The following is a 10,932-nucleotide window of genomic DNA, read 5'->3' as shown; positions in this document are numbered from 1 at the left end:
GTCTCTACTAAAAATACAAAAAATTAGCTGGGCATGGTGGTGCGTGCCTGTAATCCCAGCTACTCAGGAGGCTGAGGCAGGAGAATTGCCTGAACCCAGGAGGCGGAGGTTGCGGTGAGCGGAGATCACGCCATTGCACTCCAGCCTGGGTAACAAGAGCGAAACTCCGTCTCAAAAAAAAAATAAATAAATAAATAATAAAACGTCGGGAAATATTGACAGAGCCTCTCTTTGACCAAACTTTACTCTCTTCAATGGTTTCTTAACTTTTATACTTCTTTACTTGTCTCTACAGTGTCCAAGTTTAGCAAGAACCTTGCTGAGTCAATTTAGTCATTCTCCTTGTCTGCTCACCCTGGATATCTGATCGGGGTTCTAGTCCTCCACCATTCCCCAGAAGACGTCTGATAGCCCTGGCCTGCCTCCAGCAAGAATCCTGGCAGGTCAGTGTGGCCACAGAATCCCCTTACTGCTAATGTTTCCTCTTAGTAGTTTTTCATCCACCAAGCTTCCTCCCCTGCTCCTTGTTTATAAATTCACACTTTTCTAATTTTTTTCAGAACTGAGCCCAATCTCTCTTTCCCACTGTAAGGCCCCATTGCAGCGGTCCTAGATCTATGAAAAAAGTACCCTCTTGAACAGAATCTCCCTTGCTGTTTGTAACAAGTTTCAGTAATACTTTTTTCTTAAACAGCGTACGTTTTTAAAAGGTCAAATACATTAAGTATATTTCATAGTGCTTTGCGAATTCTTAAATAAAGAAGTCAGAACAATAGCAGAACCACTTTAAAAGATCTTGGCCGGGCGCAGCGGCTCGCGCCTGTAATCCCAGCATTTTGGGAGGCCACGGCCGCTGGATTACCTGAGGTCAGAAGTTCCAGACCAGCCTGGCCAACATGGTGAAACCCCGTCTCTGCTAAAAATACAAAAATTAGCTGGGCGAGGTAGCACATGTTTGTAATCCCAGCTACTACCAAGGTTGAGGCGGGAGAATCGCTTGAACCGGGAAGGCAGAGATTGCAGTCAGCTGAGATCGCCCCGTTACAGTCCAGCCTGGGCGTCAGAGCAAGATTCCATCTCAAAAAAAAAAAAAAAAAGAAAAGAAAAAAGAGAGAGAGATCTTATAATCTTTTAAAGTGTCTACTTGGAATTCAATTCTCAGGAGTTCACTTACAGCTAGTTAAAAGCCATTGCATTGTTCTACAATACTGCAAAATGAAATAAGTAAAATGTTGTGTCGCCAAATAAAACAGTACAGCTTACTTTTTCTAAGAATTAATATTTATGAAAACCACACTTGCGTTTTTATTTTGTCCCCAGTGAAAATCAGCGCTTCGGCAGCAGATCTACCAAATATATCAGAACGACTTGGTAGATCACTGCTTCTTCCTATGCGACTTCTCAGTCCAGCTAAAGGGAAAGACCAGCAGTTGTCCTCTCTGTTACTACCATGCATTTAACTTGCATAAATAAGATTTTTAAAACAGTGCAGAAGAGCACATAATGAAAACCGTGTCTCTCATTCGAGTGCACTCTCCGTGGGCAGCCAGCGTCAATGTCTCCTGTGCCCTTTTATAATCCATTTATGTAGTTAGAAGCATGCAGCTACATTTTTCTGTGAAATGGGGATAATAACAGCATTTACTGTACGTAAAATTTTGCAGGGATTAAATAAGAGAAGAAGGAAACAAAAATTTAATATATTAAGTGCTTAATAAATGATCAAAATCAGTTATTCATATTTTTGAATTTCATCAGACTACCACCAAGTATGGAAGTAAAATTTATCTGGTCTCCTATTGAGGTTGTTTCCAAGCTTTCAAGTTTTTAAAGTTTATATAAGTATATTTGAATACTATAAGTGTATATAATGCATACATATAAAATACATAGTGATGTTGTAGGTATAAAGGATTGTGCATTTTTACTTTTGTATTACCAAACAATTATCCAAACAAAAAGCAGACACACACACACACCCCCTATGATAGCGGTGTGGTAATGATGGTAGATGTATAGATTATAAGTGTAATAGAACTCTACAAAATATGTCTTGTGAAACAGTTACAATCTTTCATAGGTAAAAACTGAATCTTTAGTAGGTTTAAAAAAAGACATTGTATCTCTACATAATCATTGTGTGTTATAACGTAAGCAGTGATGTGAGACAGGAATTGGATTTGCGTATTGACTCCCTGTCATATGCTAGACTAGTTGAAGGGAAAGAAGATGAGGTGTGTAAATGGAAGTCAAATTATAAAGGAAGTTGGAGCCAAATTTATGAGTTGTTGGAGGAGATAATTACAGATTTTGAAACTCTGGAGGATATAGATGCAATTTTTTGTAAGAACAATCATACCTCTTCTCAGACTAATGATTTCCTTACATTTTTAAAGGGCCTGAGCAACAACATATTTTTGGTAAGTCTGAACATAGTTGCAAACCAACTAGTTCCTAAATTATGAAAATTATCATATTCTTTCAAAGCAAAATGACTTAAAGGGCTAAAAATCAAGTTGTAATTGAATAATCCAGGGTTTGCAATGTTTACTATAATTCTATTTTCCGTAATGTGTACTTTCAATGGTTCTTTTATTTTGAGAAGTAGTTCTATTGGTACCAATCTCAGCTCAAGCAGTAGGTTTGTTTTTTTATAATACTGAACAACAACGTGAGTGGAGCTAGCAGGCTAATTTCGTATTCTAGACATATCTACCTATCCAGTACTTCTTGGCTGATTTTTTTTTTTTTTTTTTTTTTTTTAGGAAATATACAAAGTGTTTTTTTCCAAGTATACAGTACTTCAGGATTAACTATAGTGGATATGCTATACAATAGATCTCTAGAACTCATTCATTCTAACTAAAACTTGGTACCCTTCAATCAACATCTGTCTCCCCATTCTCCTCCCCAACATCCTGGTGACCACCATTCTACTCTCTGCTTCTATGGTTCAACTTCTTTAGATTACATATAGACATGAGATCATGCAGTATTTGTCTTTCTGTGTTTGACTTATTTGCAGTATTGGTCTTTCTGTGTTTATTTTATTTCACTTAGCATAATGTTCATCCATGTTATCTCAAATGACAGAATTTCCTTTTTTTTTTTTTAACTCTAAATAGTATTCCATTATGTATATATACCACACTTTAAAAAATCAGTTCATCTGTTGATGGGCACTTAGTTTGATTACATATCTTGGCTATTGTGAATAGTGTTGTAATGACATGGGATTCCAGGTATCTCTCTGACTTACTGATTTTGTTCCCCTTGGAATTAATACCCAGTAGTGGAATTGCTGGATCATATGGTAGTTCTATTTTTAACTTCTGAGAAACCTTCATACTGTTTTCTGTGATGACTGTGCTAATTTTCATTCCCACCAACAGTTAGAAAGCTTCTCTTTCCTACATCCTTCCCAACATTTGTTATCTTTTATCTTTTCATAATATCTATTTGAACAGGTATGGGGTGATACCTCATTGTGGGGTTACTTTGCGTTTCCCTGATTACTAATGATGTTAAGCATTTTTTTCATATATCTTTTGGCCATTTATGTCTTCTCTTGAGAATTGCATATGTAGGTCTTTTGCCAGTTTTTTAATTGGATTACTTGTTTTCTGGCTATTTGGTTGTCTGAGTTCCTTATATATTTTGGATAGTAACTCTTATGAGATGTATGCTTTGCAAATATTTTTAATTTCATATGTTGTTTCTTCACTCTTGATCATTTCCTTTGCTATCAGAAGCTTTTATTTTTAACATTATTTTAATTAAGAAATAAATATTATCTTTATCATGTATAACATTGTTTTAAAATATGCATCCATTGTGAAATAGCTAAATGAAGGTAATTAACATATGCATTACCTCACATACTTATTTTTGTGTATGTGATGAGAACACAAAGTCTGCTCTTAACAATTTTCAAGAATACAATATAGTCATCCTTAGGTGTAGTTGGGGGATTTTGTTCCAGAGGCTCTGCTTATATCAAAATCCAGGAATACTCAGGTTCCACAATCGGCCCTCTGGAACCCACATACAGGAAAAGTCAGCCCTCAGTGTATCCAGTTTTTACATCCCACGAACACCATATTTTCAATCCGTGTTTAGTTGCAGATGCAGGACCCTCAGATACAAAGGGCTGACTATATTTATTGAAAAGAGCTGCATATAAATGGACCCACAGAATTCAAACTGGTGTTGTTCTAGAATCAGCCATCACCATGTTGTACATTAGTACTCTTCAACTTATTTGTCCTATCTCACTGAAATTTTGTATCCTTTGCTCAACGTCTCCCCAAACCTCCATTTTTAGCTTCTGGTAACCACTGTTCCACTCTCTACTTCTATGAGTTCAACATTTTCAGATTCCACATATAGGTGGGATCAAGTGATATTTGAATTTTTGTGCTTGGCTTATGTCACTTACCGTAATGTCCTCCTCCAGGTTCATCCAGGTTATTGCAAATGACAAGATTTTCTTATTTTTAAAGCTAAATAATAGTCCATTGCATTTATATACCACATTTTCTTTATTTGTTCATCTGTGATGGACCTTTAGGTTGCTTCCATATCTGGTCTATTGTAAATAATGCTATAATGAACATGAAAATGCATATATCTCTTTGACATACTGATTTCATTTATTTTGGACAGATATCCAGTGGTAAGATTGCTGGATCTTATGATGGTTCTACTTGTAATTTTTTTGTGAAACATTCTACTATTTTCTATAATGATTATACTAATTTACCTTCCCATTGACAGTGTGAAATAATTTCCTTTTCTCCTGTAGGTTTTCAGTTTGATACAATACAAATTGTGTATATTTGATTTTGTTACCTGTGCTTTTGGAGTCATATTCAAAAAATCATTGCCTAGATGAATGTCAAAAAGCTTTTTCCCTGTTTTCTTCTAGCAGTTTTACAGTTTCAGGTTTTATGTGTAATCCGTTTTAACGATTTTTCCTATGATGTGAGAAAAGATCCTATTTCATTCTTCTGTATGTAGACATCTAGTTTTCCCAATACCACTTATTAAAGACACTATCCTTTTTCCATTGTGTATTCTTGGCATTTTTGTCAAACAGTAATTGACTGTAAATGTGTGCCTTTATTTCTGAGCTCTCTATTCTATTCCATTGGTTTATGTGACTGTTTTTATGATAGTAGCATGCTGTTTCAATTATTGTAACTTTGTAATAGTTTTGACATTAGGTAGTGTGGTGCCTACAGCTTTGTTTGTATTGCTCAAGATTGCTTTGACTACTTAGGGTCTTTTATAATTCCACATGAATTTTAGGATCTTTTTCTTCTACTTTTGTGAAAACTGTCATTGAAATTTTTGTAAGGATTGCATTGAATCTATAGCCCACTTTGGGTAGTATGAATATTTTAACAATATTAATTCTTCCAATCCATGAACATGAGATATCTCTCCATTTAGTTGCATATTTTTCTATTTCTTTTATCAGTCTTTTATAGTTTTCAGTGTACAAACAGATCTTTTACCTCTTCAGTTAACTTTGTTGCTAGGTAATTTTAAATTGTTCTTGTAAAGTTGCAAAGTTTTGATTGTTTATATAAACCTCTTCATTGAAGAAGTCAAACAGTTCATTGCTAGCATATATAAACACTTTATATATACTTCAACATTTATAAACATATATAAACACTATACTAACAAAATTTATAAACGTATATAAACACTTTATATATACTAACAATGAACTATCTGACTTCTTCAGATAGTATATATGAACACTACTAACTTTTGTACATTGACTTTGTATTCTACAACTTTATTGAATGTATTTCTCAAATATTTTTGATGGGTCTTTAGGGCTTTTTATATGTGATTATGATATCTACAGAGACCATTTTACTTCTTCCTTTCCGGTCTGGATACCTTTTATTCATTTTATTTGCCTAATTCCTCTAACTGGGACTTTTAGTACTATATTGCATAGAAGAGGCATCTTTGTCTTGTTCCTGATCTTAGAGAAAAAACTTTCAGTTTTTCACCTTACGTATAATGTTAGCTGTGAATTTGTCACATATCACCTTTATTATGTTGAGGTACATTCTTTCTATGCCTAAAATGTTGAGAGTTTATTGTGAAAGGATGTTGAATTTTGTCAAATGGCTTTTCTTCATCTATTGAGATGATCATATGGGTTTTATCTTTATTCTGTTAATATAATATATCACATATATTGATTTGCATATATTGAACCATCCTTGCATCTTAGGGATAAATCCCACTTGTTCATGATGTATGATCCTGTTAATATGCTGTTGAACTTGGTTTGCTCATATTTTGTTGAAGAGTTTTGTATCTGTGTTCACAGGGTTATTGGCCTGTAATTTTCTTTTCTGGTAGTGTCTTTGTCTGGTTTTGGTATTAGACAGTGCTAGACTCACAAATTGGCTGATAACTTTGATTTTGTTTTTTATTCTAAACCACTACTTTCTTTCTTTTCTTTTCTTTACTTTCTTTTTTTTTTATTTCTTTTTTCTTCTTGAGACAGGGTCTCCCTCCATTGCCCAGGCTGGAATTCAGTGGTATGATCTGAGCTTACCGCAACCTCTGCCTCCCAGGTTCAAGAGATTCTCCCACCTCAGCCTCCTGAGTAGCTAGGATTACAAGTGTGTGCCACCACAGCCCAGCTAATTTTTGTATTTTTAGTAGAGACAGGGTTTCGCCATTCTGATCAGGCTGATCTAGAACTCCTAACCTCAAGTGATACGCCCACCTCGGCCTCCAAAGTACTGGGGTTATAGGCGTGAGACACCTCACCCAGCCTAAATCACTACTTTCAATAAAGAGTGAGAATAAAACAATCTACTTAATGTTTATGTTTCTTCATACATATCATTTATATAAAGAATGTATAATCATTTTTACATAAGCACTTCACATCTATATGAAATCCTATCTCTACATCCTATCTAAATGACTTGGGTTTGTTTTTCTCAAGACAAACCCAAGTCATTTGTGCTTCAATAGAACAAACCATTGTTCTATTTTAATTTCTGTCTTACTGTTTTTCTTAATAAGGTAGAGATGAACATTTTGAGGTTTGGAATCAGACTGGTCTAGTTTGAATACTAGCTAGTCTGTTTATTAATTCTCTATGTTTGTTTGGATCACTTCTGTAAATTACAGTTTCTTATCTGAAAATGAATACAATTACATTGCTTACCTCATAGCATTTTTTTTTCCTGTTAATTAAGTAAAATGACAAAGACAGTTAAGAAAGTGACTATCATATATCAAGGAAATAACATACGATATCTGGTATATTATTGCTGTTAATAACTATTATAACAACCATGATTAGAACATAACAACACAGCTGAAACTCCAATGAAAGACCAAACTAGTTAAAAATGCACCAAAACCTTGTTATTCTATCTAGACATGAAGAGGCTTTCAAGTGAACCACATCTTTGACTCCAATTTAGAAGGGTGGCATGTGGAATTCACTATTTCATCCTTTATCATTCCCCAGCACTAGACACTGTAATTACTATGATTATCACTGTTTCTGGGCTCAGATTTCAGTAAGATTGCATATCTATTACATTTAAAAAGGCAAATGTTGTATCTTTTTAATATGGTTAGTGAAGAAAAGCTTTTAAATATGTATTCCAAACCTCTGGTTTGGGTATTTGGGAAACTATGAATAGGATTATAAAAAGGCATTGAGAGAAGAAAACTTCAAAACTTGCATTTTTGAGATAACTTTTACAAATTCTAATTTCCTGTGAAAAATGTATAGTGTTCATGCAAATATATGCAAATAAATACAGCTGCTTTTCTATTTACTCCTAAACCTGGTCCTTTGAATTATTTTAGCAAAAACTATTTGCATGGAGGCTGTAATAAACTATTGTACATGTCCCTGTTACATAAAATAAGGCAGTCTCTGTATGTAGACAGCTACATTTATTATTACATATTTCAGAATCGTATCAGGTGAAGACTGTTGTCCTCTGGATCCTCATAATGGTTTTCATTCACCTGATGTTGACAATGGTTAGATTTCTTCTTTTGAAGCTAACAGCGTCTCATATACAAGCTCCATGAGCATAGAGACCATGTCTTATCTTGATCATAACTGAATCTCCAATGTCAAGTATAGTACTCAAAACAGAATTGTTTTTGACAAATACTTATTAAATGAATGAATAATGTCTAGATTAAACATAACTAGTGTTTTCATTATATTCTTTTTTTTTTTTTTTGAGACAGAGTTTCGCTCTTGTTGCCTAGGATGGAGTGCAAGGACACAATCTCGGCTCACCACAACCTCCGTCTCCCAGGTTCAAGTGATTCTCCTGCCTCAGCCTCCCGTGTAGCTGGGATTGCAGGCATGCACCACCACACCCAGCTAATTTTTTGTTTTTTTTAGTAGAGACAGGGACAGGGTTTCTCCATGTTGGTCAGGCTGGTCTTGAACTCCTGACCTCAGGTGATCCACCTGCCTCGGCCTCCCAAAGTGCTGGGATTACAGATGTGAGCCACTGTGCCTGGACTGTTTTCATGATATTCTTTAAGTGTTTAAGCACCCACACCAGTTTGCTTCAAAATCTGTGAGCATGATTCTTTCATTGCACATAGGTATTTGCAAATTTGACCAAGTTTTCTGTAATAGTACAGAAAGACAGAATCAAGGCTTCCCAGAAAAAAAAATGAGGTTCAGCTCATCTTGTCACTATTATGAGAAAGCATCTCTGCCTCAGTCATAAGCTGTGTCATAGACTAGAAGTTTCTGGGCTTTTCCATAAAGGAGCAGAATCACAGACAGGAGAGGGGACACATGGCCCCAGTCACCTCCCTCTGTTCATGGCGCCTCCTTCCTCGTCTCAGAAGCACCAGCATCACTGTCTCTCCCTCTGACCCTCACTCACGCCTGTCCAGTACAGCCTGGCGCACAGTAAGGCCAGAGCAATTCCATGAGGAGGCCTGTAGTCTTCCTCGCCAGTCACTTAGACGGCTATTTTAAATCTGTGAAAGAGCAAATATACTCTATTTTATCCCTAAGCCAACCTCACGTAATTATGCCCATTATACAGAATAGAAACTGGGTTAATGGAAAGTTAATGACAAGTTCAAAGCTGTCAAATAATAATACTGGAGTGGGAACACATAGCCCTTGAATTTTCCTATAATTTATCCTAAGAGCAGAAACTGTTCTTTTTCTTTTTTGTCTTTAAAATATTTTATTTTATTTTATTTTACTTTATTTTTCATCAACTTTCATTTTAAGTTTCTGGGTACACGTGCAGGATGTGTAGGTTTGTTATATAGGTAAACATGTGCCATGGTGATTTGCTGCACAGATCAAACATCACCTAGGTATTAAGCCCAGCATCCATTAGCTATTCTTCTTTTTTTTTTTAGAAGCACACTGCAATAGTTAATTTTATTTGTTCAAGAACTCATATTGCAAGCATTAAACCAAGCATAGGCTTTGATTCTGTGAGCCCAAATTCACATATTGAAGAAGATCAGAGCAAACTGAGATTCACGTACATGGACGAAAACTAAAGGCTCAGAGTTAATCACATTGTAGTTTTTAAACTCCTACAGCCTAGGGCTCAGTAGTCACAGGTCTTTTAGGTGCTTCTGGATGTCCCACAGGGTATCTGCACTTTTCTTGAGCTGAGCAACCTCATCATCCTTGAGCTTCTGGTTGATAACGCTGGTTAATCCCCAGGCATGGAGGATACACGGAAGGCTCAGGAAGACTTCGTTCTCAATGCCATACATCCCCTTTACCATTGTTGACATGGGATGAATCCTGGATAGATTTTTCAACATGGATTCAATAAGATCAGCCACACTTAATCCAATAGCCCAGTTGGTATATCCTTTTAGCTTGATGACTTCATAGGCAGTTTCAACCACCATCTTATGCACTTCCTTCCAATTTTCACTATCATTGTCAGTTCCCATTTCTGGATTCAATTCCTGAAGAGAAACACCTGCCACATTCACGCCACTCCACACAGCCACATGTGAGTCACCATGTTCTCCTAAAATCCATCCATGGCAGCTGCTGGGATGAATGCCAAGTTTTTCAGCCATAAGGTAGCGAAATCTCGCAGAATCCAGATTACATCCACTTCCAATCACACGGTGTTTGGGTAATCCACTCGGTTTCCAGGTAACATATGTAAGAATGTCCACTGGGTTGGAAACCACAATTATGATGCAATCAGGACTGTACTTGATGATCTGAGGAATACTGAATTTGAAGACATTAACATTTCTCTGCACCAGATTGAGACAACTCTCCCCCTCTTGCTGACAGACTCCTGCAGTTACCACTGCAATCTTAGAATTGGCAGTCACGGAATAATATTTATCTACCACAATTTTGGGCATCTGAAGAAATAAGCTCCCATGCTGCAGATCCATCATTTCTCCTTTAAGTTTATCTTCCGAAACATCCACAAGAGCAAGTTCATCAGCCAGAGACTTTCCCAGAATGCTGATAGCGCACGCCATACCAACTTATCCAACACCCACTACAGTGATCTTATTGTTTGGGACTGTTGCCTCTTCTGCAACTGGTGCAATGAGTTTTTCCTTAAGAGTTGCCATTTTGCACAGGAGAGAGAAGGCTCTGGAGACTGCAGAAATAGTGGTCCCATTAGCTATTCTTTCTGATAATCTTTCTTCCACCACCTCCAACAGGCCACAGTGTAGGTTGTTCCCTCCCAGGGTCCATGTGTCCTCATTGTTCAGCTCCCACTTAAGTGAGAATATGTGGTGTTTGGTTTTCTGTTTTTGCATTAGTTTGTCTTCCATAATGATTGAACTACTTTACACTTCCACCAACAGTGTGAAAGTGTTCCTTTTTCTCTACAACCTCGCCAGCATCTGTTGTTTTTTGACTTTTTAATAATCGAC

At 36.3% G+C, this 10,932-nt stretch overlaps 1 pseudogene; it reads right to left on the bottom strand.

Annotated features, from left to right (window-relative positions):
- Positions 1-9,619: 9,619 nt before the first annotated feature.
- On the bottom strand, positions 9,620-10,623 carry LOC105717592 (L-lactate dehydrogenase B chain-like; annotated as a pseudogene).
- Between the last annotated feature and the right edge of the window lie 309 nt (positions 10,624-10,932).

The sequence above is a fragment of the Aotus nancymaae genome, unplaced genomic scaffold, assembly GCF_030222135.1.
Source record: "Aotus nancymaae isolate 86718 unplaced genomic scaffold, 86718_ANA_hifiasm-v0.15.2.pri h1tg000006l, whole genome shotgun sequence".
Taxonomy (NCBI): domain Eukaryota; kingdom Metazoa; phylum Chordata; class Mammalia; order Primates; family Aotidae; genus Aotus; species Aotus nancymaae.
This window is presented reverse-complemented; position numbering and strand designations above follow the sequence as displayed.